The sequence below is a fragment of the Tupaia chinensis genome, unplaced genomic scaffold, assembly GCF_000334495.1.
Source record: "Tupaia chinensis unplaced genomic scaffold, TupChi_1.0 Scaffold000232_1, whole genome shotgun sequence".
Classification (NCBI taxonomy): domain Eukaryota; kingdom Metazoa; phylum Chordata; class Mammalia; order Scandentia; family Tupaiidae; genus Tupaia; species Tupaia belangeri.
This window is the reverse complement of record NW_006159708.1, coordinates 425,553-445,349: the sequence shown is the minus strand read 5'-3', so window position 1 is coordinate 445,349 and position 19,797 is coordinate 425,553. Positions and strand designations below refer to the sequence as shown.

At 40.6% G+C, this 19,797-nt stretch overlaps 1 pseudogene; it reads left to right on the top strand.

The window, feature by feature from the left end:
- Positions 1 to 3,049: 3,049 nt before the first annotated feature.
- Positions 3,050 to 3,979, top strand: LOC102471384 (RNA-binding protein EWS pseudogene; annotated as a pseudogene).
- Positions 3,980 to 19,797: the final 15,818 nt, after the last annotated feature.

Sequence of the window (19,797 nt, the reverse complement as noted above, 5' to 3'; positions counted from 1 at the left end):
TGTATCTGTTCATAAATTAAGATGCAAAAATTCTTAACTAAATTTTAGCAAGTCTGATCTATCAATGTATTTAAAAAACGTTCTGATCAAGTTATATTCCAATAAGTAAAATTTGTTTAACATTTTTAATTCATTTTTAACCATATTCATGTATTAAATAAAACAACAAAAATCCTCATATGATCATCTTAACAGATTCAGGAAAAGCATTTGGCAAAATCTAACATCCATTTATGATGAAAACTCTCAACCAGATGAAAGGCATCTATAAAAACCATACTATTAAACATCACCTTGGTTTGGTTCTGTGGCCTGCTGGTTAAAGCAGCCAGATCTCACATGGTTGATTGCACAATTTGAGTCCTGGACCCAGCTGCTTCAGAAACACACCATATGTGTCTGCGTGCATGCCCAAAATCTCAAAAGAAAGAAGAGATAAAGAAGAACAAATTGCTGTGTGAACATTCCCCATGGTTTGGGAAGTGACGGTAGTTTTTGCCCTGCCTGTCTGTCTCTGATGAGGCGCACATACTCTCTAGCAAAAACAAAACTAAAAAAACACATCACCGTAATGGTGAAAGATAATGCTTTTCCTCTAATACTAGGGAAGAAGTCAAAATAACTTCTTTTGCCACTTCTACTCTTCTACAGAGTACTACTAGGCACATTATCCAGTGCAATAAGACAAAAAGAACAACAGGACAAAAGGGGGGAAAAGAGGAAGAAGGAAAGAAAGAAGAATAGGAGGGAAAGAGAAAGGGAAAGAAGGAAAGAAATAAGAAAGAGAAATAAAAGACCTAGAGAATGGCAAGGAAGATTTAAAAATATCATAGATGATATAATAGTCTGTAGAAAACCACAGGTAAACTGCCTAAAAGCTACAAAATTAAGTAGTCAATTTAGAACATCTGCAAGATGAAATATAAATATGCAAATGTCACTCTTTTTCTATGTACTAACAATGAAGAATCAAAAATTGAAATAAAGACAGTATTTACAATTACATCAACTATAAAATAATTAGGGACAAATGATTAAAAACAGTCAAGATCCATATGCTGAAAACTACAGTATATTTCTAAGTTAAAAAAAAAGAAAGATGGGAACCAGCAGTTAGTGTAATGGCTATGTCGCTGGACTCCCACGTAGTCGACCGTGGTTCATGCCCTGGACCCGGTGGCTTAAAACTCACGCCGGGCGTGTGTGCGTGTGTGCCCAAGATCCCAAGAGGAGAATGGAGGAGAAGGGATTGCGGTGTGACCATCCCCCCTGGGGGGTGATTTCTCGCTTTCTGTCTCTATGTCTCTCTCTGTCTGTCTGGTGAGTGCACGTGCCCTATAGCGAAAACCGCTCCAAAAAAAAAAAAAAGAAAAAATTAAGTGAGTTACATTGTATTGACAAATTGGAAAACTCAGCAGTGTTACTGTCAATTCTTCACAAATGGATGTCCTGATTATAAACAATCTAAACAAAATATCAGCATGTTTTTATAGAAAGGACTAATTCCAAAATTTTTAAATTAATACTGAAATGAAGAAAACCTAAAATATCCAAAACACCTTGAAACAGAGAACAAAGTGGGAGAATTCATTTCAAGGCTTACCATAAAGCTACAACAATGAATTTACTGATATATTGGCACAAATTACATATAAATATATAATACATATATATTTCATATATATATATACACACACACACACACACATATATACATGAAATAGAATAGATAACTTAAAAGTAGAACCATACACACATGGTCAATTTATTTTCTTCATAGTTTCCAAGGAAATTTGATGAAGAGGATAATTATTTTCAATAAATAGTATTGAACAAAATGCAAAAATAAAAACAAACCAACAAAGCCCTCATGCTGTGTACAACAATGCACTCACAATGGATCATATACCTGAACAGGTTCAACTATAAAACAATTAGAAAGAAAGTAGGAGAAATTATTGGTGACCATGGACCATGAGTGAGGAAAACAATTTTATAAATAGAACATCAAAATAATAAACTATATGAAAATATATTTTTCAATTTATCATACTAGAAATATTTTCTATTCAAAATAATTAGTTTTGTTGTTATTAGAGAATGAAAAGGCAGGGCACAGACTAGTGAAAATACTTGCAATAAATATTTGACCAAGTGTTTATACTAGATTATACCAAGGATTCTCAAATTCAAATAAACATGAAAGAAAGAAATTTGTAAGTGATTTTTAACACATGCCAAAGAAGATATTTAGATGACCAATAAGCACATGAAAGTGTCTCACATGTTTTAGTCATTGATGAAATTAATTAAAACCAAAAGATGCTAGTGCATATCCATTTTAATGGCTAGAATGAAAAAGTCTTAGCATATCAAGTGTTGGTGAGGATGTGGGGACAACTTTAACTCTCAAATACTCCAATGGAAATTTAAAAATCATTCAACTCTGGAAAGTATCTTGTTACTTCAACATGTCGATTCCATTTTTAGGTATTTATTCAACTAAGAGAAGTGAAAACATACAAGGTGATTTTGAAAAGTTCAAGGAACTTTGATGAAGTTAGTTTATAGTGGTGCAAAAACTTGAAATTCATGCATAATTTTTTCATAATATACAATTTCCACAAGCTCTCTCATGTGCCCACACAAAGAAATGTGAATGATGGGTAAGCATGTGAAGTGGTGGTTGTGGTGCTGGATTGACACGTGGTTGACTGTGGCTCAAGTCCTGGACCTGGTGGCTTTCTCACTTTCCTTTTCTCCCTCTCTCTGGTGAGCACATGGGTCCTATAGCAAGTTAAATAATAATAATAAGTAAAATTAAATAAGTATTTTTAAAATGTGAATGAAAGAAAACTGACAAAAATATTATGACTTAATTTTACAAACTTCTAGAACATACAAACTAAAATATGAAGAACATAAGCACATCAGTGGATGCTGGAGACAGGATAAACAGTGGCAGAGAGAAAGAGTTGTACTACAAAGTGACTGAGGAAAGGGAAAATGAGAGGGAGACAGACAAGAGAATAAGGAGGAAGAAGAGAAGATGGCGTCCATGGATTATAGTACCTACAGCCCAAGCTGCAGCCCAGCAGGCTACAGTGCTTACACCACGCAGCCTACTCAAGGATATGCATGCACAGTCCACCCAGGCTTAGGGGAAACAAAGCTATGGAACCTTTGGACAGTCCAATGATATCAGCTATATCTAGACTCAGAGCAATGCAACCTATAAGCAAACCATCTATGCAATTCCAACTGCTGCCCCCAGGCATACATCCAGCTGTCCAGGGGTATGGCACTGGTGCTTATGATACCACCACCACTACCCAGGCTTCTAACACCCATATGCTCAGTCTGCATATGGCACTCAATCTGCTTACTCACCCTATGGGCAGCTGCCTGCAGCCACCACACCTGCAAGACCAGAGGATGATAACAAGTCAGCTGAGACTACTTAACCTCAATCTAGCACAGAGGGCTACAACCAGCCCAGCCTAGGATATGGACAGAGTAACAACAGTTATCCCCAGGTACCTAGGAGCTACCCCACGCAGCCAGTTACTGAACCTCCAACCTATTCTCCTACCAGTTATTCCTCTACCCAGCCAACTAGTTATGATCGGAGCAATATGATCAGAGCAAATACTCTCAGCAGAACACCTACGGGCAACTGAGCAGCTATGGATAGCAGAGTAGCTATGGTCAAAAAGCTCCCACTAGTTATTCCACCCCAAACTGGGTCCTACAGTGAGGCTCCAAGTCAATTTAACCAACAGAGCAGCAGCTATGAATAGCAGAGTTCATTCTGACAGGACCACCACAGTAGCATGGGGAGGAGTTGGGAGGATTTTCCAGACCAGGAGAGAATGAGAGCATGAGGGGGCCCGATAACTGGGGCAAGGGAAGAGGGGAATTTGATCATGGAGGCATGAGTCAGGGTGGGAGGGGAGGAGGATGCAGTGGAATGGGATAAGAGCAAATCTTTTCTCCTCTTACCAAATTTTAATTCATCCATAGAACTTTCAATAGGAAGAAGGGAGTGAAAGACAAGAAATTTATTTTTATATTTCCATGGACAATATGTTGAGCTCATGCCATCTTCTGAAATGAAGAATGTCATCTTTGTGTCATATATTAAGTGGCAGTTTGCTTTTTGTCCTGGCAGTATACTTTGTTGGGATGGGGAGAATAAAGAATGGTTTTGAAATTAAAAATAAAAATAGAAAGTAGCTGAGGGGTCAGACAGTGGCACAGCAGTTACACAATGCTCTGTGAGTCAAACCCAACTGGAAACACTCCAGCTTCATATCTGAAGACCTCCCTGACCACACAGGTATGTGTGCCCATGATCCAGTGCTTACTGAAGCTAGGGGTGGATTGCAACATAAAGACACTGCTGGGGGTGTCTGTCTCTTGGTCTCTGTGACTCTTACACTCAGAAGAAGGAAGGAAACAAAACAAAACAAAAAAAAGTGGTGTGAGGGGGCCAGCAGGCGATTTGGTGGTTAAGGCACTGAACTCCCACATGGTCAACTTCAGTTTGAGTCCTGAACCTGGCAACTTGAGAATCAAACCAGGCACATATGCATATATGCCTAAAATCCCAGGAGGAGAACTAAGGAGAAGGGACTGTGGATCCCCCTAGGGAGTGATTTCTTACTTTCCCTCTCACTGTCTGTCTCTGTATCTCTCTTGCAGGTGCACATGGGCTATGACAAAAATATTTATAAAAAGTGTCATGAGAACAGTTTTTCAAATGACAGATATGATTGTAACCATGGATTTGGGGGTTAAATTTATGAAATGTTATGCTTTAAGTATATGCTGTGTAGTATGTCTTGTATAACATAGTGAAAACTGTTCAAAATAGTAAACTAAAATAAATCACCTCACTCTTCAATTTCATTTTCTTCAAACAATTTTTTTGTTTTGTTTTAGCTGACCAAATACAGGGAATTTTATGTGGTATTAGCATCCCATTAGCTCTAAGTGAATGTCATGAATCGTTCTAAGTAGTTTTCATGGATTAAGTCTTTTTAATCACTGATGAGATAAACTCTATCATTCATCTCTTAAAATGGTTAAATAACCTATTTAATGCCACAGAGCTAGAAGGGAAGAGATAAGAGATTTAACACAGGGATCTGAAATCTTTGCCTATACATTTAATAATATTTTGATCTGGCCTCTGTTGCATAGTAAGTAGTGTGCGAAACTGCAGGGTTGGAAGGACATGTCTAACCATGGTTCAGATCACAGGCCTCGCTGACCACATGCCCAAGGGTGTTCAAGATCCTGACAAGCTAGAGGGCTAGGGGAAGGGGACTGCAGTATGATCAGACTCTAAGAGGGTGCTTCTGTCTCTCTGTCTCTAGGTCTCTTTCTCATGTAGTTACATATGCTATAATAAGTAAAAAAAAAAAAATACATATTTTATTGCCTTGGGTTAGAAAGTACTAGGTTGCAAAAAAATATGCTGATGTAGATAGGGTGCCACAAAGCTGCTGTCAGATCAGAAGCCTTTAAAAGCAAAGCAGGAGACATTGCTTCTGTTGCTGAAAGAAAACAAAAGATTTCTTTACAGCAGTGATGACAGCCCTGGAGCCCAGGAGAGGGGAGGGCCAGACCCTGCATCCTGCCAGTAGGAAATGATAAACAAGCAAAGCTGATTCTTTTTGTAAATTTCTAATAGAGTCACAGCTGTTGACATAAAATCCCTCCTGCCAATCACTTATGTCAGTGTAGTTCAAGGCAGAAAGAGAAAATGAAACAGAAAAGTCTGACATTGAAGACTTTGGTGTCAAGAGAAGAAAGGCAAGAATTTGTAAAGGGCAACAATTGGCTTGAACACTGGAGTCTGCTTTGTATAACACAATGAGAAAAGTTGGAAATGGCGAATGTTTATGTTTTTTGAGTTGATGACCACACACTGTCCATAAATGCTTTGAAAAGCACACTGCACTTCACTTTGTATATATGTGCTTTGAAAAACCACTGCATTAGAGAAAGATTTTAGATGGATAACTTCAGCAGTAGTCTTCACAGCAGCATAGCTGGAAGAAACACAGAAGACAGAAAGAAATTCCATCAAGAGATGGAATAGGAGAACAAAATACTTTTCATCTCTTATTTATGTTTCTTTCTTTACTGACATAGAGATTGGCTACAGGTGCCTTTCCCTATTCCTCATTCCATGTCATAAAGCTTCCCACTTGCCACCATGGACTGTGTAGGACCAATTGCTTCCAATCATCTCTAATGGAGTAAGCAATTATGAGCATGAGCTCTAGAATCAAATTACATGAGTACTTAAGTACAGTGATGCCTTCTTACTAGCTTCATGACTTGGGCTGGTGACCAGACATTTCTAAGAGAGATAATACGTGTATCTGTATTGTAATAGTGGTTGAGAGTGTAGTCTCTAGAGCCAGACCACTTGGGTTTAAGCAAGCTCTGCCACTTACTATGTAACATTAGTACAAGTTACTTAACCTTGTTTATTGGATGTCTCTTCTGTAAAAATGAGGATAAAGATACTAACAGTGTATCCCTATAGTGTTGATGTGAGGAAGCTATATATATGTGTGCGTGTGTGTATAAAATAAGAATATAGTTTTAGAATAATACCTGACACATAAGTGTCCTGGAAGGGTTTGCCATGTTATCATTTGTGTTTCTCAATTTTCTCATTTTTATAATATTAAAAGTTTCTACTCATGGGATTGTTATGAGAGTTGCAGGAAAATACTTTAAAAATGATTAGCAGAGTGTCAGGCAGAGTAAGCTCTTGATAAAATACTGGGTATAATTATTGCTACTGATAAATAGCTGACTAAAGGACTATAAAATAATATCCTTTGTGTTCATAATAGCCAGACTGAGATTAGATGTTGGTATTGATTTAGAACATAACTGTCAATATTTTATGTTAGAATGTTTTCTACCACTTATTGTTTAAATACAAGAGAAATATTTCCTAACTTAAAAAGGTTTTATTATTACCTCATTTGATTACTTCCTTGCTTTATAGTTGAGTATATTCAGATTTGGAGAGTGCTGGGTCCTTCTAGGCAGAATGTGTTTATCTGATTGGGGGGACTGTGGAATAGAAATAAAAATAAAAAAAAATCCAAGTATAGAAAATTAAGGAGCAGGTGAGCTGACTTCTTTGATGGAGAAAGTCACAACCTTGAACCAGCTTCAGTTTATTATTTTATAGGACAGAAAATGGGAAAAGAGGAAATGGAATGCAAAGCCAGTTGTTTTCAGATGTAAATTGGCTGATGATGCAAAAATGATAGTTGACTGCACATTCAGTTTCCTCTGATCTTTTGGGGTGAAATCTGAATAACACATGTGGTTTCCCTAGACAGATACTGCCTTGCAGTATCTGCAGTTAGCATATTCGTATGTTAATACTTTCATTGCTATGCAAATGAAGCTCAGAACTGCAATTATGCATATGTCTGAAGGTCTCCATGTTTGTTCAGAATGGCTGCTCTCATTACCTCCATTTTCTTTTTCTAATTTGAGTCTATGGAACTGAATGGCTGCTGCACAGAGCTGTCACTGGGTGACTATGCAGACTAGTAGTAATATGAATATAAGCAAGATTACTGACAATAATTTCCAAGAAATACCATAAGGAGTGATGAAGCATATCAAAAGGATTAGTACCTTTAAGTTGATCTAAAATGTTAGAGGCTCAATCAGAAAGATCAAAAGAATGGGGACCAGCAGTTAGCGTAATGGCTATGTTGCTGGACTCCCACGTAGTCGACCGTGGTTCGAGGCCTGGGCCTGGTGGCTTAAACTCATGCCGGGCACGTGTGTGTGCGTGCCCAAGATCCCAAGAGGAGACTGGAGGAGAAGGGATTGCAGTGTGGCCATCCCCCTGGGGGGGGATTTCTCCCTTTCTGTCTCTCTATCTCTCTCTGTCTGGCGAGCGCAAGCACCCTATACCAAAAAACCTCTCCGCCCCCCTCAAAAGGAAAGATCAAAAGAATGGGGACCAGCAGTTAGCGTAATGGCTATGTTGCTGGACTCCCACGTAGTCGACCGTGGTTCGAGGCCTGGGCCTGGTGGCTTAAACTCATGCCGGGCACGTGTGTGTGCGTGCCCAAGATCCCAAGAGGAGACTGGAGGAGAAGGGATTGCAGTGTGGCCATCCCCCTGGGGGGGGATTTCTCCCTTTCTGTCTCTCTATCTCTCTCTGTCTGGCGAGCGCAAGCACCCTATACCAAAAAACCTCTCCGCCCCCCTCAAAAGGAAAGATCAAAAGAATGGGGACCAGCAGTTAGCGTAATGGCTATGTTGCTGGACTCCCACGTAGTCGACCGTGGTTCGAGGCCTGGGCCTGGTGGCTTAAACTCATGCCGGGCACGTGTGTGTGCGTGCCCAAGATCCCAAGAGGAGACTGGAGGAGAAGGGATTGCAGTGTGGCCATCCCCCTGGGGGGGGATTTCTCCCTTTCTGTCTCTCTATCTCTCTCTGTCTGGCGAGCGCAAGCACCCTATACCAAAAAACCTCTCCGCCCCCCTCAAAAGGAAAGATCAAAAGAATGGGGACCAGCAGTTAGCGTAATGGCTATGTTGCTGGACTCCCACGTAGTCGACCGTGGTTCGAGGCCTGGGCCTGGTGGCTTAAACTCATGCCGGGCACGTGTGTGTGCGTGCCCAAGATCCCAAGAGGAGACTGGAGGAGAAGGGATTGCAGTGTGGCCATCCCCCTGGGGGGGGATTTCTCCCTTTCTGTCTCTCTATCTCTCTCTGTCTGGCGAGCGCAAGCACCCTATACCAAAAAACCTCTCCGCCCCCCTCAAAAGGAAAGATCAAAAGAATGGGGACCAGCAGTTAGCGTAATGGCTATGTTGCTGGACTCCCACGTAGTCGACCGTGGTTCGAGGCCTGGGCCTGGTGGCTTAAACTCATGCCGGGCACGTGTGTGTGCGTGCCCAAGATCCCAAGAGGAGACTGGAGGAGAAGGGATTGCAGTGTGGCCATCCCCCTGGGGGGGGATTTCTCCCTTTCTGTCTCTCTATCTCTCTCTGTCTGGCGAGCGCAAGCACCCTATACCAAAAAACCTCTCCGCCCCCCTCAAAAGGAAAGATCAAAAGAATGGGGACCAGCAGTTAGCGTAATGGCTATGTTGCTGGACTCCCACGTAGTCGACCGTGGTTCGAGGCCTGGGCCTGGTGGCTTAAACTCATGCCGGGCACGTGTGTGTGCGTGCCCAAGATCCCAAGAGGAGACTGGAGGAGAAGGGATTGCAGTGTGGCCATCCCCCTGGGGGGGGATTTCTCCCTTTCTGTCTCTCTATCTCTCTCTGTCTGGCGAGCGCAAGCACCCTATACCAAAAAACCTCTCCGCCCCCCTCAAAAGGAAAGATCAAAAGAATGGGGACCAGCAGTTAGCGTAATGGCTATGTTGCTGGACTCCCACGTAGTCGACCGTGGTTCGAGGCCTGGGCCTGGTGGCTTAAACTCATGCCGGGCACGTGTGTGTGCGTGCCCAAGATCCCAAGAGGAGACTGGAGGAGAAGGGATTGCAGTGTGGCCATCCCCCTGGGGGGGGATTTCTCCCTTTCTGTCTCTCTATCTCTCTCTGTCTGGCGAGCGCAAGCACCCTATACCAAAAAACCTCTCCGCCCCCCTCAAAAGGAAAGATCAAAAGAATGGGGACCAGCAGTTAGCGTAATGGCTATGTTGCTGGACTCCCACGTAGTCGACCGTGGTTCGAGGCCTGGGCCTGGTGGCTTAAACTCATGCCGGGCACGTGTGTGTGCGTGCCCAAGATCCCAAGAGGAGACTGGAGGAGAAGGGATTGCAGTGTGGCCATCCCCCTGGGGGGGGATTTCTCCCTTTCTGTCTCTCTATCTCTCTCTGTCTGGCGAGCGCAAGCACCCTATACCAAAAAACCTCTCCGCCCCCCTCAAAAGGAAAGATCAAAAGAATGGGGACCAGCAGTTAGCGTAATGGCTATGTTGCTGGACTCCCACGTAGTCGACCGTGGTTCGAGGCCTGGGCCTGGTGGCTTAAACTCATGCCGGGCACGTGTGTGTGCGTGCCCAAGATCCCAAGAGGAGACTGGAGGAGAAGGGATTGCAGTGTGGCCATCCCCCTGGGGGGGGATTTCTCCCTTTCTGTCTCTCTATCTCTCTCTGTCTGGCGAGCGCAAGCACCCTATACCAAAAAACCTCTCCGCCCCCCTCAAAAGGAAAGATCAAAAGAATGGGGACCAGCAGTTAGCGTAATGGCTATGTTGCTGGACTCCCACGTAGTCGACCGTGGTTCGAGGCCTGGGCCTGGTGGCTTAAACTCATGCCGGGCACGTGTGTGTGCGTGCCCAAGATCCCAAGAGGAGACTGGAGGAGAAGGGATTGCAGTGTGGCCATCCCCCTGGGGGGGGATTTCTCCCTTTCTGTCTCTCTATCTCTCTCTGTCTGGCGAGCGCAAGCACCCTATACCAAAAAACCTCTCCGCCCCCCTCAAAAGGAAAGATCAAAAGAATGGGGACCAGCAGTTAGCGTAATGGCTATGTTGCTGGACTCCCACGTAGTCGACCGTGGTTCGAGGCCTGGGCCTGGTGGCTTAAACTCATGCCGGGCACGTGTGTGTGCGTGCCCAAGATCCCAAGAGGAGACTGGAGGAGAAGGGATTGCAGTGTGGCCATCCCCCTGGGGGGGGATTTCTCCCTTTCTGTCTCTCTATCTCTCTCTGTCTGGCGAGCGCAAGCACCCTATACCAAAAAACCTCTCCGCCCCCCTCAAAAGGAAAGATCAAAAGAATGGGGACCAGCAGTTAGCGTAATGGCTATGTTGCTGGACTCCCACGTAGTCGACCGTGGTTCGAGGCCTGGGCCTGGTGGCTTAAACTCATGCCGGGCACGTGTGTGTGCGTGCCCAAGATCCCAAGAGGAGACTGGAGGAGAAGGGATTGCAGTGTGGCCATCCCCCTGGGGGGGGATTTCTCCCTTTCTGTCTCTCTATCTCTCTCTGTCTGGCGAGCGCAAGCACCCTATACCAAAAAACCTCTCCGCCCCCCTCAAAAGGAAAGATCAAAAGAATGTAGAAAACTATTTTGCAAATCTATTATCTGTTTATGAAGATCTTTCATATCTACAGAAACATTGTTAAAAAACCATACCCTATGGAGATGGTTTTGTATAGAAATCCGGTTCCAGTGCATGTCATTATATGGCAAAGGAGTTACACAGATATGTTGAAAATGATGTATGACATCTCAAATGACTTTGTGGCTGCACTGTAAAGACCTGTTTTCTTGGGAAAGAAAAAGCTGTCTATGTTAATTTCCAGCTCTTGCAAATGGGCAGTGATTTGTCGATATTTAATTGGGTATCCAATGTATAATTAAACAGTGAGTACCACTAGAGCACTTGGAATGGGCTGAGGTGAGACTACTTTGGGAAAAAACAAATGTAGTAGCACAAGGAAATTGTATAATAGGATAAGAAGAGTAGTGACAACCAATTGGGGAATAGGGAAATAGCAACAATCACATTGTCCTTGGTCATTTGTGAGTCTAGGGCAAGAAATTACATCTACTTAAGATGCCTGCTATTGTTAGTAAGTAGTAAACAAAAATTACATTGGTTCACAAGCATTTATGCCTGGTTTTTACATAACACCAATCCTGGACATTTTCTTTCTCATAAAACCAGAGTTCTAAGGAACCAGCAGTTGACATAATGGCAATGTTGCTGGATTCTCATGTAGTCGACCACAGTTCAAGTCCCAGACCCAGTGGCTTAAACTCACACAGGGCGTGTGTGTGTGTGCCCAAGATCCCGAGATGAGAATGGAGGAGAAGAAATTGTGGCATGGCTATCCCCCCTGGGGGGTGATTTCTCGCTTTCTGTCTCTCTTGTCTCTCTCTGTCCTTCTGGTGAGCATACGTGTCCTATAGAAAAAACCTCTCATAAATAAATAAATAAATAAAAACAGTTCTAAAAGTGATATATCAGAAATTACTTATGTATGTAGTTATATAAGTAATTGATATTTGTTGTTTTCTGAATAATTATTTCCCATTTTAAAATTTTTTTTTGTGTAGGGGCTGGGCAGTTTTTATACAACAGAACGTTAGGACTACACAGTGTCTACTGGAAGCTCTGTGGATACACAGACTATTCCAAGGGGAAGCTACAGGTGGGGACTGTGGAAGGCAAAAAGGAACTTTTAGTAAGATTAGTATGTTGAAACTTTCTAATTTAATTAATTTAAGAATAATATTAACATGTTCCGAAAGAGTTCAGAGTGTATCTATACCTGTGTAGAGAGAGGCAAACAATTAGTAGTAAACACAGATTGAGTAACCTTCTCTAATACCACATCTCTAATATGGTGCCCCGGGACCATATTGCGTACAAGCCACAATTAATTCTTTCAGAGTTTTAAAGGAATTGGATCATGCTTACACTGATTTTGTCCTGGACTGTCAGGATCATGAGCCTCTATAACCAGACATAATTTAAATCCCAAAGTTTCCTTTTCTCTATATGCCATGCAATGCAAAGCTCTCTAGAAGGGGGGTTAAAGTATGAGTTGTTCTTTCTGTCCTAAGGCCATTTGATATTCAAGCAGGTTTTGACTGGGAAGCAGTGGGCTGCAGTAGGGGAGCACTAGGCCAAAGGGCAGTGGCTCTTCTCCTACCCTGCAGCTACTTCAGAATCCATGATCTTAAGTCTGTTTAAATTAAAAAGACTGTCATTTTCATGATCAAGTCCCACTTTTCTACCCTTGTCTTTAGTTACAGACTCTTATTTCTTAGGTAGGAGGGAAGTAAACCCCTCCAGGGTGTTTTTTAGAATTACTAAGCCAGCTCCAGGTTCTTCTGGAGGACTTTTTTGTTTGTTTTGTTTTGCTATAGAGTGTGTGCACTTGCCAGAAAGACAGAGAGACAGAGAGATAGAAAGCACTCAAGCACTCCTTAATTAAATTCTATAGGGAAAAGGCAAAATGGGAATCCTGCTAGGGCTCTCTGTTGTATATCATTCTCTGATTTGTTCTCTGACCTTGTCCCCGGTTTCCTTATAAACTGTTTCTTGCTCTGGGAACCAAGGGCATGTTTGCTGTACAAAATTCAGGAACTGATGTAACTGCTTGTTACTAACTTTATTGCCCCTAGCTTTTAACATATAAGACAATATTTAGACATACATATCTCTCTTTAGATAATTATATCCCCTTGCTTTACATCTGTCAATAATCGAATCCATTCCTTCTCTTGCTCTATTGTCTCCTTATTTTATTTTCTTATCTTCTTCTTCTACAGTTATCTCTTTCTTTTACTCTATTTATTCTGTATTTTACTCTATAGGTTCCTTACCTCACTCAATTATCTCTTGCCTGTCTCAAGGATGGTCGACTCACCTGTCTCTTTCCCCCACACTCAGGCCACACATTTGGGTGCCATTTGCCAGGACCTGCTTGGCAGAACAAGTTTTTATGGGTGGCAGGGAGCTGTGGATTGGAAATAAACATAAAAACAAGCACACAAAGACATGCAAGTATAGAATAGTGAGGATCGATCAGGTATGCCCAACTTTTCTGATGGAGAAAGTCCTAACTTCGAACCAGCCTCAGGTTTATTATTTTATAGTTTATAGGGCAGAAAGTGGAGGAAGAGGAAATGGAATGAAATGACAGTTGTTTTCAGATGTTGATCAGCTGATCATGTGAAAATGACCGGCACCATTTGGTTTCTTCTGATCTTTTGAGTGAAATCTGAATGACACATGTGACTTTCTTAGACAGATATTGCTTTGCAGTATCAGCTGTTAGTATATCCATATGTTAAAGCTTTCATCACTATGCAAATGAAGCTAACAAACCATATTTCTGCATATGTCTAAAGGTTACTATGTTTGTTCAGAATGGTCACTCTCCACAGGAGACAAGGTGATTTGTCATTTATTATATGTTTTAATTGATAGAGTCAACACATTAATAGGTATAGTTAAATACTGGGTTGTTAGAAAAGTCATGACATATTTTCCTATGCAAAAATGTGTCATGACTTTTCCGATGACCAAAAAGACACTCTGAACTTGACTCCAAGTTTTATGCTCTCCAAAACACTGAAACTATTAGCATCTTAATTCTACAGTATTCATTTTGAATCTGTTTTATAGGTTAATGTTTTCAGTGAGTTAGACATGTGAAAGAAACACCTGACACTATCAGTGTCTCAACATGAAACACACATACATGCATACACAAAGAAAATCAAAAACTGTAAGCACCTGTAGCTAATGAGTTTGTGCTCTTTTTGGGTCATTTACATTTGGGAATTATCCCAAATGATTTAAATACTGTTTCTTCCATCTACAGCCCTCTTCCTCTTTCTCTTACCCTTGGCTTGAGTGCCCTGTTCTGAGAGATCTCCCTGTTATTCTATTCATGTAGCCCCATCATTTGCTTTCTGAGACACTTTGCTTATTAATTCTATAGCCTCATCATCATTTGACAGTATTTTTGCATGTTTTTTCATTTCAATATTCCCTTTCTTGCACTGGAGTCCATGAAAAAACAATCTATGCCTGTCTTGTTCACCACAGTACTCCAGAGCCTAGTCAACAGTTGCCATCCCTTAAATACTTGGATAATTGTGTAGTGCTATGAATTCCAAATGCCATTCAACCATATGACCGACTTCTGCCTGGACAGTGCCAGAAGAGGACAATCTGGGTTGAGAAGCATCGTTCATCTGGAGAAGGACTCTGCACATATACACTAAAAGTGTTCATGTTTTTGGTGTGGTTTCTAAGTTGCATGTCACTAGACATATTGATGCCTCAGGCATATGAACTCACCAGGGCTTGAAATATACTATTCTCACTTGTGTCAAATGAGATTTTGTTTTAAATTAACTTGCACCCCCAAAAGCTGTCAAATTCAGAATTTTGCAGAGTTACATTATTCTCTCATCTCTGCAGAATGGGAGTCACGATGAATTTCTGATTTTTAATAATGTTGGGTCTGTGCTTTGGAAAATGAAGTTGACATATTTTCAGAAACCATACTTTTTTCTGGCATAAAACTTGATGGTATGTGATATATAGCAATAAGCTCCAGGTATGAAAGGAGTCATCAGGTCCATGAATTTTTATCAATTTGCCTCTGCTTTTTCTTTGACTTTGTCCTCTAGAATATCACGTAACAGGGGCAGACATGTGGAATCACTAAATTAATTATTTTCTACTAATGTACAAATCTGCTCATGCTCTTCATATCATCAAGTAGGGTAAGGTCTTGTGGTAATGCTATTATTTCTGATAAATACCCAGTGCCTGCCACAGAGTAAAAGGTTAACAAAACTGAGTGATGGATGATAATATGACAGAAAGGTAGACGGGTGAATGTGCTTAAATATGCTAATTGACTTGGTGCTTCCTTAATTACAGCTCAGCTCTCAAAATCAACAGATAAAAGTACAAATGTGTGCCATTCACATGGGGTGGGAGAAGGGAATAATACTAGAATATGAAGGAAAGAAGTTGTTTAGTATAGTAGTTAATAACCCGAAAGAGACTAGATAGTCGAAGAGCTAAAGAAAATTATGTAGCTTCTATAGGCTAGGATTGAAGACTGAACACTGAGAATTAAATATTTCAATCTTTCATAGTCATCGGCTAAGATCAAAACATTCTCAAGAAGGATGTGTTTACAACTAAAGTCGTAATTGAAGAATGGGCTCAGGCTACCATCTGACTGGAATCATGTGATCAGATAGAAACCCTAAACTATGGAAGCCTTAAATATTCCATGTTATTTGCATTTGTGATCAAGTAGATATTGGAAGGGGTAGATATGTAAAAAACAAGGAGTCATAGGCATAAATACATAATCTCAAGTTTCAGGCAGTAGGAGTCCAGAGAGAACACTTGGCATTCTTGTCAAATGAATGCTTCAAGATGTGTGTACATTGGACATAGAAGAATGGAACCTGACTAGTTCCAGGGATCTCATGTAGAGCTAAAGGAGAACTAGATGATGGAACATGAAACAAATTACAACAAAAAAGTTGGATTTTTAAAGAAATGGAGAGCAACAATATTACCATTCCCACAAAAAGTCTACACTTAGAAAATCAGTCTGTGGAAGGAGAGGACAACTAAGCAAAGTTTAGGCTAAACGAAGCATATACATCCATACAGTTAGGATAAGTCCTCTCTAGGGAATTGTATCACAGAGAATGTTTAAGAGTAACAACCAAATGTTAGGCACCAAGGCCTCAAGTGTGGGATTTCACTTCCTCAGTAGATTAAGGAAAGAAACAAATTTTCTAAGAAAGAATTCAAGCACAGGAAATGTTGCAGAAGCCATTACTAAAGTAATGGTCTCACTGAGGGAGAAACTTAGTAGGCAGTTAGGGATTAGGGTAGCCATAATGGAATGCTGACAAAAAGGAGGTTACTTAAAGTCAGCCAGTTGAGTCCTGTTCTTTGAAAATTTATATCCCTCTCTTCCCTAACTCTTGCCTTTCCAGACCAAACCATTATGGACACACAAAATAATGATTAGAGTCAAGTCCAGGGCCTGCTAATTTCTTAACTCCAGAATCTTTCGGAAAGCCCACCTGGACCTGATGGAAATTGAGATAAGACCAAAATACATGGAGAATGATATCCGAGAAAACTATTGGCACCAAGGGACCAAAATTACACCCATATTACAAGCCTAAATAATATAAGATTTTTGTGACTATTAACCAATACTTCCTTGTAAAAAAGACCTTATAAAGCTTCAGGTTTTTTGCCATACAAAGCTCATTCCAGAGCTCCTCTTTAAGTTTTAAGATGGAGACAGAACAGCTCACAGCTGCACAAGCAGCAGACTATAGCAGGGACTTAATGATTGACCTAAAACAAAGGCTTTTTTCCTGGTCCCACTACCTTCCAGGAAGAAGGTAATGGTCTTTTATGGTCTAAAGCTTTTAGGCAAAGAGAATCTTCTGACCTTCATACCCACTCCGAAATTAAGGAAAAATAACTGGACCCATCTAGCATGTGATCCCCACCATGAGGGGAATTAATGTACAAGAAGCCCCAACAAAGCCTCTCTGATCCAAATAAAAATTTCTTGCCTCAGTTTCTCTTTGGCAACTCATTTGGAACCTCTCTGCTTGAGAGCACTGTTCTTTCTCACTCCTAATAAACCTCCACTTACTTACCTACATCTGTGTCGCTAATTCTTCCTGAGCTGTGGACAATAATCCATGTCCCATTGTGGGTGCTAGGCCTAATCACTCATGCACCCTCGTCCCTGAGTCATCATGAGAGACTGCACGGTTTTTAGCTCTCATAGAAAGGGGTTGGTCTTTATGAGAATGGGTTGTTATAAAAGGAAGATGGCTGCCCATACTTGCTCTATCTGCATGCACCTACTATCCTCTTTGCTTCTGTCAGCTATGTTGTGATGCTGGCCAGCCTAATGCCAGTCTATGCCTTTGGACTTTCCAACCACAGAATTATGAATCAAATAAATTTCTATGTCTTTAGAAATCACTCAGTCCCAAATAATTTCTGTTAGCAACACAATGGTGAACTAAGAGACCATTCATTATTCTGTAGGCACATATTGTAATATTTGGTTATATTTGCTTCAAATCCCCAAAAGTGTTGTCTTTTATCAATTTGTACATCTCCTTTAATTAGGTTATTTCAAACCTCACAGACAACACAATGGCATTGCTTACTGCCCGACGTAAGGTGAGAACCACCTCCTATCCTACTTCTACTGTACATAGTGCACATATCCTGCTGACTCGGTGCTACTGCTGAAACAAGTAGTGCTACACCAGCAACGACAGCAGTGACTAGGAGCATTGTACTGCTATCGGGCCTTGACCCATTGCCTAGAACCTTCTACAAGACTACTGAAGGTTAAAGGCTGTAAAGAGCATTTGGAGCCAGGTTTACTGGGCCTGGCATCCTTGCTCTGCCCTTTCCAAGTCTCATATTTCTCATCTTTGGGATGGAAACGATCTTGAACTTGTTAAATATCCAATAAATACTAGCAAACCTTTCCTAGACTCTGGTAGGACATTACTTTCTAGTGCTCTTTTAGGTTCACAGAGACTTCTCTTGTATCTCTTGCCCTAACATCATAGCCTCTACCCTTATCAACGTGCCCCATTGGAGTGGTACATTTTTTATAACTGATGGACATAATATATTGACTCATCATTACCGGAGTCCAGAGTTTATATTAGGGTTTACGCTTGTGTTGTACATTCTACATGTTTAGCAGAATGTAAAATGACATGTGTCTCCCATTACGGTATCATACAAAGTAGTTTTACTGCGCTAAAATTCCTCTGTTTTGCTTATTCCTGCCTTCCTCCCCCATAACCCTTGACAACCACTGCTCTTTTCACTGTCTCCATCTTCTTGCCTTTCACAGAGAGTCATATACACACTGGAATTACACAGGACATAGTCTCTTTTGGATTGACTTCTCTCACCTAGTAATATGCACTTAAGTTTCTTCTATGCTTTTCATGGCTTTATAGTTTATTTTCTTTTAAACTGAATAATATTCCATTGTTTGAAGGTACCAGTTTATTTACCCATTCATCTATTAAAGGGCATTGTGGTTCTCTTCAAGTTTTCTCTTCAAGTTTTGGCAATTATAAATAAAGTTTCTATAAACATTCACATGCAGCTTTTTGTGTGGCTTTAAGTTTTTAGCTCCTTCGGGTAACCATCAAAAAACATGATTGCTGAATCATATAGTCAGAATATGTCTAATTTTTTAAGAAACTGCCAAACTGTCTTCCAAAGTAGGAGTACCATTTTACATTCCCAGCATAGTAACATTTATTTTTCATTTTTGTACTTTTTAAACAGGAATTCCTATAACTGTTACCCTATACCTGTTCCATTATTATATTTTAGGAACAGATAACTTGCTTTCTAGTCTCACAGGCATACATATAGAAATTTTGCCCCAGGACCAATTATACTCAGAAAATAAGCACATCTAACTTAGAATATTTAGATTTTATACTTGTGGTGAAATTTGGTGCTGAAATGGAACAAGGTTTTGTGAAATCTTGGAACATGGTAAATGGAGATAAACATAAATCTTTGCGAGGCAAAGAGTTTATGACTCAGAGAATAATGATTCTTTAATGTTATCTGTGACTATGTTATCTGACACATAAAAAAAAGAGTTTGCAGTTGTGATGTTAAGGTACTTGAGGTATAAAGAATATCCTGGATTATCTAGCTTAGTGCAATGTAATTATGGGAGTCCTTCTAAGAGGGAGACCAGATTCAGATAAGACAGGATAGAAGCAAAAGTCAGAGTGTGGGGCCATGCACCAAGGAATGCAGGCCCTCTAGAAGCGAGAAAATATACTGAAAGAAATTCTTTGCCATGGTCTCCAGAAAGAATACAGCCTTGACAGCATTTTGATCTTAGAATTTCTGATCTCCAAAATCTTATGATAAAATTTGTCTTGTTTTAGTCACTAGATTTGGGGAAATTTGTTATAGTAGCAACTAGCAACTTATACATAACCTGTTGAGTTCTGTTCATTCAATAAAATGACTAAATGTTCTGATGGTTTTCACTAGATTTTTTTATATGTTTATATTTTTTATATGTTTACAATCATCAAAAAGGAGTGAAAGACAAAAGCATTTAGAAAAAAAGTGAAGTTTAGAATGAAGTTTTAGAAAAAGGTCAGACTTTATAAGGACTGGCTCCAAAAAAAAGTAACATATAGAAATACAATGGAAAAATAAATATGTATGATGTCAAATT